The sequence below is a fragment of the Triticum aestivum genome, chromosome 1A (assembly GCF_018294505.1).
Source record: "Triticum aestivum cultivar Chinese Spring chromosome 1A, IWGSC CS RefSeq v2.1, whole genome shotgun sequence".
Taxonomy (NCBI): domain Eukaryota; kingdom Viridiplantae; phylum Streptophyta; class Magnoliopsida; order Poales; family Poaceae; genus Triticum; species Triticum aestivum.
This window is the reverse complement of record NC_057794.1, coordinates 597,794,107-597,805,896: the sequence shown is the minus strand read 5'-3', so window position 1 is coordinate 597,805,896 and position 11,790 is coordinate 597,794,107.

Sequence of the window (11,790 nt, the reverse complement as noted above, 5' to 3'; positions counted from 1 at the left end):
AACAAAGAAAATGATACGGGGGAGCCATAGGGGTGCCCTGATCTGCACTATTCGAGGTGGATTAGAGTTGAAACTTGATGAACATGGAAAACAAGGGGTGTGTGTGTCTCACAACCGTAGTCTTGCCTCCATTCTAAAAGGAAGCTTATGACGGGCCAACTGCATGTCTATTCTTGTGTCTCCCATGACCTCTCTTGGTCGATGGGGATGAAGCGTTTCCTCCATTGGCAGACATCCCAACCTTACGAGGCCGGTCGCTCCCCCACTTTTGTGGGCGTCGATGACCGTGCTTCTCTCCTAACACAAGAGTGTATTCAACACCATCATCATTATTACCACTATATACATCGTTCTCCTCATCATTGCTAATCTATAATCTCCGACATGTATCCCAATTGAGATCCAACAAACAAACTATTTGCTTTGTCGCCGATGTCGATGTAGGGAGGGGAGATGCGTCCTTTGGGGGGGGGGTTGTGATGCCATGCTTGACCGTCCGCTACTCGGAGAAGACATAGGAGAATTTTTGGTTGCAGAGGATGCCCTCAGTAGTTGTATCACAAACCTTAGCCAAAAAGCATTTAATCCATGCCCTTCAAACATTTTATCACAAACCAACTTTATATTGCTTTTATTCTTGGGTCCGAATTTATATATTGGGAAAATGTGCTTTGCGCTTTTACACAATATATATGGCTAATCATAGCATGGTCTTAATATGGTGTATCACAAAAAAGATAACATCATATTGAGAACGAGATATTTATAATGTAGTGAGAACAACTATGCAAGTGTATCAAAGACTGGACCACAGAATTAATGTTCGCACGTTGCGTTGGAAATTATGGGATCTTGTAGAAAAGCCTTTAGTTGTTTGACAAACATGCATCTCAACCACTTCCAAGTGGGGGATTAGTAAATATAGGACACACTAAAGCCCAAATGTTGCATGAATTAATAAAATCTACTAGACTAAAATGGGAATAGGTACATATTACATTGATGCCATGCTTATAATTATAGGGCCTATATGCTTATTTTTCTTGCTAATGATGACCGACATTTAACATAGGCCCCAAAATTAATTCACAACAAGTACAATAAAATTGAAAAACAAAATAATGCACAACACATACCAATGTCATCAAACATGCATATATGAGCTCACGGAACATTAATTGTTCTCTCCATTGCTCAATCAACAAAGTTGGCCTGGTTGTGTTAGACCATGCACAACACACGCTGATTGTTCTATCGATGACCTCTTGGATTATAGGCCCTAAAATCTAGAATTTCATTGGTTTGGACACAAACACATCAACACCAAAACTCATGAAGACCTCCATCATATAAAAATCATATGACACCCCACCAATCTTCAGACGAGGGGCTCACGCTGCCTATGTGTCAAGTGTGTAATGCACAAAACCAAAAAACAAAGGGGAATTAATTTGCTAAAGTAATACATATGCCAAGACCAATTATTATGGGCGTGTCCTTATAAGAGAAAACAAGATCAACATCTTCTTTCCCTGGCCAGAGTAGTCTCACAGTGAAACTTGTGCAACATCACTGAGATAATATTGCTATCAACTGCAATATCCTCAATAAGAAATGTCTTTATGGAGGATCTGACTATTTGGGTCTTGAATTACATCATCAACTAAATAGAGGATCAAACGACAGACATAACTAATTTATACATTAGTAATTTGTGATTTACACCCAATAAAGAGATTAATTTTTGTACAAAATCATGCACAATAAGCTGAAATCAATCATCATAATATGTAGCTATATACAAAAAAATTAGATCACATGTATCACGAGAAAAAGATTTAAAAAGCCACAAATAAATGTTGTACTTTTTATAACAACAATATATAACATATTGTGCTACACGATGATAATTCCCCATATAATCTCTTGAACTTTGATCAAAGTGGAGCTAGGCCATGGAATTGGTTGTGAAGGTAACGCGGAGGAGGAAGGCATTAAAAATATGGCTCTTGGTTGAGGTGTCAATCTCTCTTGGGCGGACATGGACCTCTAGAACTAGATGCATAACATGCAATACAACTAACTTCCCCTTCGTCCTTCGAGGATTTGTGTGGGGTGGTTCTGTCCACCATGGTGAGGTCCTTGTTAGTGTCCTATGCGACATGTGTCACCAACTTGTCTGCAATACCCTCCACAGGGGTGCAACTTTTTAAACCACAAACTTGTTAACTACCATATTTGTACATTTAGTTGAGAAATTGCAGAAATTTATAGTTCCGTTGAAAGATATTCCAGACTATTGCTAGCTAGGATATTGATAAAATAAACATGTTGGTTTCAAGCTATTTCACTAGCTACCCAATTACACCATAACCTGATTCCCTTAAATGTGACCAGTTCAATTGACTTGTAAACACATACCATGCAAATGGAGAACAACACAACTCAAGTATTATTCGACCCAATCCACACCTTAAACGAATCTCATAACTTCACGTGGAAAATTAGTAAACTCAAGGACTTGCCTTGAGAAAATATGCTACCAATCCCATCCGTCATGCACCCTTGATTATCTCCGTAGAACTTGTGCTAGACATCAAGGGCACCGTCTTCCCATCAACTTCTGATATGTAAGATAATTTGCCGTAGGAGCTTCGGAAGAGCGGTCACCAACGTTGATCCCCTTCATAGATCCACCCTAGTGGCATTAAAGGCCCTTGAATGTCTGATCTCCCAATATGGCATGACCAACATGCCAGACAAGGAGAAGCACCAAAGTTTCATGAGATGGAGCACAAAAGCCTATCTTATTCGCTGGTTTATGTAGTCATTTATCTATGGATGCACAATTATGTTCTCCTGCCCTCTTGAGTCATCAACCCACATGCTAAGTAAGAATGGATTTCTTTCATGACCCACCTTTTCAGGCTTATGGTCTCCGCGTGTTTCTATGCCAACCACTGGATCAAATCATCGGCATACACGACAATGGTGTTGTATCATACACACATGCGTTCTTTATTACATCACATGCTCTAGAAAGCAAATAGTCTTATAGACTCTAGCCATAGGCTAGTCAAATACAAAGTCTTACGATAAGCAAACATAGTTCATAACAAGCTGAAATGAAAGCGAATCTAAGGTAGATGTCTTGGTAAGCTTCATCAACATCACGTGGAAGCATGTCGAGTAGAGGCAAAAACCCTACATAGTCATTCCTTGTTGTAATAACCTGCAACATGATACGTTGCAACCACCAGGGTCAGTACATTGAATGTATTGGCAAGTCCTCAATCAATAGGGAACCCTGCTCACCTACATGCACTTTGGCTGGTGGAGTTCAAGGCTCTTTGTGAAAATAGTTTTATCCTACTTTGTAATAGGTGGTCTGCTCTAATAACTGGACATACCTTCTCACACAATAGTCCTAGACAATTGCCTCACATGATCAACCATAATGCATACAAGTAAGTAGGCCTCTGTCTCATACGGCTTCCCTACACTGATGACAAGTAATTCCCCTGATCTCACACCAGACACCTGAGTTGCTCCATACTCCCTTGGTTCAACCCATCAAGTTTTAATTAAGAAGAGTTGATGAGATCAAGCTGACAATTCTCAGTAGAGTTTCTCAAAAGTTGTCCCTATCCAGGGACATGTCTAATCATGATGAGTTTTTACACTCTACAGAGGTTTGTGTACTTTACCCGTGATTCCCGATCAAACCCTCCTACTACTAAACTTCACTTGTGAAGTAGCTAGGTCGATCAAGACGAAGCAATCACTCATCACAAGGCGTTTAAGATTTTGAGTTTGGTTTCATTCAGTTGTTCATCCCAAGTTTGAGTTTCAGTTTCGTTTGAAATTTCTACTAAAGTTTCTTTGTGTAAAGCTTCAAGTTAAGTCAATTTAACTTGGTTTAAACTTTCAAAACAAATTCAATTTATGTGGATGAAGTTTAAACTATTTAGGAGAATTTAATTAATTCATCATCCCAATTTGGTTTAAACAAAATTGATTTGAATTTGAATAGTGGTTCACTTAATTGATTAGAACTTGATCTAGGTTTCTAATTTTATGTTCATCCCGATTCTAACTTAATTTCAAAAGTTTTATGGATCCTACAAATCCAAATTCAAACCTTGACCTATAAAATACACATAACCAAGGGTATGTATATACCATGGATGTGTCCTTACTATATTTCAATAGAACTTTATTGCTCGCTTCCAAGAAGTTAAATTTACTTTGCACCATCAAGAGCACAAACCACAAAATTGAAAAATATATATTTACCACCGTGTTAATAAACTAACTAACTACTGAAACGTATGAGACTTACATACAAATAATTAAAAATGAGATGAATTCATCCTAATCACAACCCTAGTGAAATACATTACCATGGACCAACATGCAAATATACCTAGAACATCCAAACACCAAAAAACATCTGAATACATAAATTTAACTGCATATGTGAAGGGTGTAAACAAGATCACCTATATGGACAATGTATAATGTCGTGAGAAACACTATATCTGTAAATGTCTTTTTGCACATGAAAACTGTATGTGTCATCACATATATGGACCATGTTCCCAAACTATCGGAGGCATCATCGGTGTTTGTTGCTTATAGGAAAAGTTTTATATATGGGATGTTTTTGTTGTATTTAAGATAAATGTTTCAAAATCCTACCCGACAAACAGTTATGTGTAAAAAAGCAGTGGTAGTCCATGACATTGCATGGAATGTGCATATTGGCGACAAACTAGTAAAACCATTAAATTTGGTAACAAACTTCAGGGGTAACTCCTGGAGGTGATGCATCCTCGATGTGTAATGCTCAGGTTTCCCCCCTCCATTGGCTAGTTTGCAATAAAGCTAATTGATAATGGAGTGGATGCCTCACCTTTATGTGGTAATACTCAAATATGGTTAGTGATTCATCTATAATATACTACTTCGTATTAGGTTGCAATTATATGGGTAAAGTCACTTATATTATCCACAATTCTCTTCTATTCTCTTTTCTGGCATGCCACTTCGAAGTTCACATGGAGAACAAACCATCTATAAGAACATGATAAAGGTAAAAAAATGCACATCATCTTCAAAAATCATATCACCATTGTATTCAATAGTGTGACGGGACTCCCCCGTCTGCTCGATGCGCACGCGGGGCGGGGGGCGGGTGCGGTCACGCTATATGTCCTGAACCTTCCATCATGACTGTCTGGTTTGTGAGCGAGGTGGCACATAAATGTTGTGCACTCCATGTTTAAGCATTTGGCCGCCCTTATGTTGATATATCGAGGGCCCCCGCAGGCCGGTGCGGTCTCTGGGCCCTCCTCAGGGCGGTTTTCAACGCCGCGGCCAACCGTGGGCCTGCGCGGTCTACGACTTTGACTGGGTGTCAAAGGGGTTTGACTGGGGGACTTTCCTCTTGTTATGTGTCACGGCAAGTCATGCAGATGTGCCGGACCAAGTCAGAGCGTACGTGGTTACATGACTCCCCCGTCTGCTCGATGCGGGGGGCTGCCATGCTATATGTGCTGAACTATCCCGCGTGACTGTTTGGTTTGGGAGGGAGGTGTAACGCCCTCGATGCGGCTATATCTCCTACGTGTCGAAGCACGACTTAGTGAAGGAAATATGCCCTAGAGGCAATAATAAAGTTATTATTTATTTCCTCATATCATGATAAATGTTTATTATTCATGCTAGAATTGTATTAACCGGAAACATGATACATGTGTGAATACATAGACAAACATATAGTCACTAGTATGCCTCTACTTGACTAGCTCATTAATCAAAGATGGTTATGTTTCCTAACCATTGACATGTGTTGTCATTTGATTAATGGGATCACATCATTAGGAGAATGAGGTGATTGACATGACCCATCCCGTTAGCTTAGCACTTGATCGTTTAGTATTCTGCTATTGCTTCCTTCATGACTTATACATGTTCCTGTAACTATGGGAATTGTGTAACTCCCGTTTACCGGAGGAACACTTTGGGTACTACCAAACATCACAACGTAACTGGGTGATTATAAAGGAGTACTACAGGTGTCTCCGAAGGTACATGTTGAGTTAGCATAATTCGAGATTAGGTTTTGTCACTCCGATTGTCGGAGAGGTATCTCTGGGCCCTCTCGGCAATGCTCATCACCTAAGCCTTGCAAGCATGTAACTAATGAGTTAGTTATAAGATGAAGTATTACAAGACGAGTAAAGAGACTTGTCCATAATGAGATTGAACTAGGTATTGGATACCGACGATCGAATCTCGGACAAGTAACATACCGATGACAAAGGGAACAACGTATGTTGTTATGCGGTTTGACCGATAAAGATCTTCGTAGAATATGTAGGAACCAATATGGGCATCCAGGTCCCGCTATTGGTTATTGACCAGAGATGTGTCTCAGTCATGTCTACATCATTCTCGAACCGTAGGGTCCGCACGCTTAAGGTTTCGATGACAGTTATATTATGAGTTTATGTATTTTGATGTACCGAAGGTTGTTCGGAGTCCCGGATATGATTACGGACATGACGAGGAGTCTCGAAATGGTCGAGACATAAAGATTGATATATTGGACGGATATATTTGGACACCGGAAAGGTTCCGGAGAAGTTTGGAGCCCCGGGAGGTTACCGGAACCCCCCGGGAGGTATATGGGCCTCATTGGGCCCATGTAGGAGGAAGAGAGAAGGAGCAAGGGAGGGGGGCGCGCCCCCCCAAGCCCAATCCGAATTGGGGAGGGGGGCCGGCCCCCCCTTTCCTTTCTCCTTCCCCCTCTTCCTATTACTACTACTAGTACTACTTCCTAATACTAGTACTCTTTCCTTCCCCCTCCAAATAAGATAAGGAAAAGAGAGGGAAACCTACTTGGAGTAGGTTTCCCCCTCCTCATGGCACGCCCCCCTAGGGCCGGCCACCTCCTCCCTCCCTCCTTTATATACGGGGGTAGGGGGGCACCCTAGAACACACAAGTTGATCATTGATCGTTCCTTAGCCGTGTGCGGTGCCCCCCTCCACGATATTACACCTCGGTCATATTGTAGCGGTGCTTAGGCGAAGCCCTGCAACAGGAGAACATCAAGATCGTCACCACGCCGTCGTGCTGACGGAACTCCCCCTCGGCGCCTCTGCTGGATCGGAGATCGAGGGTGCGTCATCGAGCTGTACGCGTGTCAAGAACTCGGAGGTGCCGGAGTAACGGTACTTGGATCGGTTGAACCGGAGGACGTACGGCTACTTCCTCTACGTTGCGTCAACGCTTCCGCTTCAGTCTACGAGGGTACGTAGACAACACTCTCCCCTCGTTGCTATATCATCACCATGATCTTGTGTGTGCGTAGGAATTTTTTTGAAATTACTACGTTCCCCAACAGTGGCATCCGAGCCTAGGTTTTATGCGTTGATGTTATATGCACGAGTAGAACACAAGTGAGTTGTGGACGATATAAGTCATACTGCCTACCAGCATGTCATACTCTGGTTCAGCGGTATTGTGAGATGAAGCGGCCCAGACCGACATTACGTGTACGCTTATGCGAGACTGGTTTCACCGTTACGAGCACTCGTGCTTAAAGGTGGCTGGCGGGTGTTTGTCTCTCTCACTTTAGTTGAACCGAGTGTGGCTACGCCCGGTCCTTGTGAAGGTTAAAACGGAGTCTATTTGACAAACTATCGTTGTGGTTTTGATGCGTAGGTGAGATTGGTTCTTGCTTAAGCCCGTAGCAGCCACGTAAAATTTGCAACAACAAAGTAGAGGATGTCTAACTTGTTTTTGCAGGGCATGTTGTGATGTGATATGGCCAAGACATGATGCTATATTTTATTGTATGAGATGATCATGTTTTGTAACCGAAGTTATCGGCAACTGGCAGGAGCCATATGGTTGTCGCTTTATTGTATGAAATGCAAACGCCCTGTAATTGCTTTACTTTATCACTAAGCGGTAGCGATAGTCGTAGAAGCAATAGATGGCGTAACGACAACGATGCTACGATGGAGATCAAGGTGTCGCGCCGGTGACGATGGTGATCACGACGGTGCTTCAAAGATGGAGATCACAAGCGCAAGATGATGATGGCCATATCATATCACTTATATTGATTGCATGTGATATTTATCCTTTATGCATCTTATCTTTCTTTGATTGACGGTAGCATTTTAAGATGATCTCTCACTAATTATCAAGAAGTGTTCTCCCTGAGTATGCACCATTGTGAAAGTTCTTCGTGCTGAGACACCACGTGATGATCGGGTGTGATAGGCTCTACGTTCAAATACAACGGGTGCAAAACAGTTGCACACGCGGAATACTCAGGTTATACTTGACGAGCCTAGCATATACAGATATGGCCTCGGAACACGGGGACCGAAAGGTCGAGCGTGAATCATATAGTAGATATGATCAACATAGAGATGTTCACCATTGAAACTACTCCATCTCACGTGATGATCGGACATGGTTTAGTTGATTTGGATCACGTAATCACTTAGATGACTAGAGAGATGTCTGTCTAAGTGGGAGTTCTTTAGTAATATGATTAATTGAACTTAAATTTATCATGAACTTAGTACCTCATAGTATTTTGCTTGTCTATGTTTGTTTGTAGATAGATGGCTCGTGCTGTTGTTCCGTTGGATTTTAATGCGTTCCTTGAGAAAGCAAAGTTGAAAGATGATGGTAGCAATTACACGGACTGGGTCCATAACCTGAGGATTATCCTCGTTGCTGCACAGAAGAGTTACGTCCTGGAAGCACCGCTGGGTGCCAGGCCTGCTGCTGATGCAACTGACGATGTTAAGAACGTCTGGCAGAGCAAAGCTGATGACTACTCTATAGTTCAGTGTGCCATGCTTTACGGCTTAGAACCGGGTCTTCAACGATGTTTTGAATGTCATGGGGCATATGAGATGTTCCAGGAGTTGAAGTTAATATTTCAAGCAAATGCCCGGATTGAGAGATATGAAGTCTCCAATAAGTTCTACAGCTGCAAGATGGAGGAGAACAGTTCTGTCAGTGAGCATATACTCAAAATGTCTGGGTATAATAATCACTTGATTCAACTGGGAGTTAATCTTCCGGATGATAGCGTCATTGACAGAATTCTCCAATCACTGCCACCAAGCTACAAGAGCTTTGTGATGAACTATAATATGCAAGGGATGAACAAGACTATTCCCGAGCTCTTCGCGATGCTGAAAGCCGCGGAGGTAGAAATCAAAAAGGAGCATCAAGTGTTGATGGTCAACAAGACCACTGGTTTCAAGAAAAGGGGCAAAGGGAAGAAGAAGGGGAACTTCAAAAGGAACAACAAACAAGTTGCTGCTCAAGTGAAGAAACCCAAGTCTGGACCTGAGCCTGAAACTGAGTGCTTCTACTGCAAGCAGACTGGACACTGGAAGCGGAACTGCCCCAAGTATTTGGCGGATAAGAAGGATGGCAAAGTGAACAAAGGTATATGTGATATACATGTTATTGATGTGTACCTTACTAATGCTCGCAGTAGCACCTGGGTATTTGATACTGGTTCTGTTGCTGACATTTGCAACTCGAAACAGGGACTACGGATTAAGCGAAGATTAGCTAAGGACGAGGTGACGATGCGCGTGGGAAATGGTTCCAAAGTCGATGTGATCGCGGTCGGCACACTACCTCTACATCTACCATCGGGATTAGTTTTAGACCTGAATAATTGTTATTTGGTGCCTGCGTTGAGCATGAACATTATATCTGGATCTTGTTTGATGCGAGACGGTTATTCATTTAAATCAGAGAATAATGGTTGTTCTATTTATATGAGTAGTATCTTTTATGGTCATGCACCCTTGAAGAGTGGTCTATTTTTATTAAATCTCGATAGTAGTGATACACATATTCATAATGTTGAAGCCAAAAGATGCAGAGTTGATAATGATAGTGCAACATATTTGTGGCACTGCCGTTTAGGTCATATCGGTGTAAAACACATGAAGAAACTCCATACTCATGGACTTCTGGAATCACTTGATTATGAATCACTTGGTACTTGCGAACCGTGCCTCATGGGCAAGATGACCAAAACACCGTTCTCCGGATCTATGGAGAGAGCAACAGATTTGTTGGAAATCATACATACAGATGTATGTGGTCCGATGAATGTTGAGGCTCGTGGCGGATATCGTTATTTCCTCACCTTCACAGATGATTTGAGCAGATATGGGTATATCTACTTGATGAAGCACAAGTCTGAAACATTTGAAAAGTTCAAAGAATTTCAGAGTGAAGTAGAAATCATCGTAACAAGAAAATAAAGTTTCTACGATCTGATCGTGGAGGAGAATATTTGAGTTACGAGTTTGGTTTACATTTGAAACAATGTGGAATAGTTTCGCAACTCACGCCACCTGGAACACCACAACGAAATGGTGTGTCCGAACGTCGTAATCGTACTTTACTTGATATGGTGCGATCTATGATGTCTCTTACCGATTTACCGCTATCGTTTTGGGGTTATGCTTTCGAGACGGCCGCATTCACGTTAAATAGGGCACCATCAAAATCCGTTGAGACGACGCCTTATGAACTGTGGTTTGGCAAGAAACCAAAGTTGTCGTTTCTCAAAGTTTGGGGCTGCGATGCTTATGTGAAGAAACTTCAACCAGATAAGCTCGAACCCAAATCGGAGAAATGTGTCTTCATAGGATACCCAAAGGAGACAATTGGGTACACCTTCTATCACAGATCTGAAGGCAAGATTTTCGTTGCTAAAATCGGATCCTTTCTAGAGAAGGAGTTTCTCTCGAAAGAAGTGAGTGGGAGGAAAGTAGAACTTGATGAGATAACTGTATCTACTCCCTTATTGGAAAGTAGTTCATCACAAGAACCGGTTCCTGTGACAACTACACCAATTAGTGAGGAAGCTAATGATATTGATCATGAAACTTCAGATCAAGTTTCTACTGAACCTCGTAGGTCTACCAGAGTAAGATCCGCACCAGAGTGGTACGGAAATCCTATTCTGGAAGTCATGTTACTAGACCATGATGAACCTACGAACTATGAGGAAGCGGTGATGAGCCCAGATTCCGCAAAATGGCTAGAGGCCATGAAATCTGAGATAGGATCCATGTATGAAAACAAAGTATGGACTTTGGTTGACTTGCCCGATGGTCGGCAAGCCATTGAGAATAAATGGATCTTTAAGAAGAAGACTGACGCTGATGGTAATGTTACTGTCTACAAAGCTCGACTTGTTGCAAAAGGTTTTCGACAAGTTCAAGGGGTTGACTACGATGAGACTTTCTCACCCGTAGCGATGCTTAAGTCTGTCTGAATCATGTTGGCTATTGCTGCATTTCATGATTATGAAATTTGGCAAATGGATGTCAAGACTGCATTCTTGAATGGATTTCTAGAAGAAGAGTTGTATATGATGCAACCTGAAGGTTTTGTTGATCCAAAAGGTGCTGACAAAGTGTGCAAGCTCCAACGTTCCATTTATGGACTGGTGCAAGCATCTCGGAGTTGGAATAAACGTTTTGATAGTGTGATCAAAGCATATGGTTTTATACAGACTTTTGGAGAAGCCTGTATTTACAAGAAAGTGAGTGGGAGCTCTGTAGCATTTCTAGTTTTATATGTTGATGACATATTATTAATTGGAAATGATATAGAATTTCTGGATAGCATAAAGGGATACTTGAATAAAAGTTTTTCTATGAAAGACCTCGGTGAAGCTGCTTACATATTGGGCATCAAGATCTATAGAGATAGAT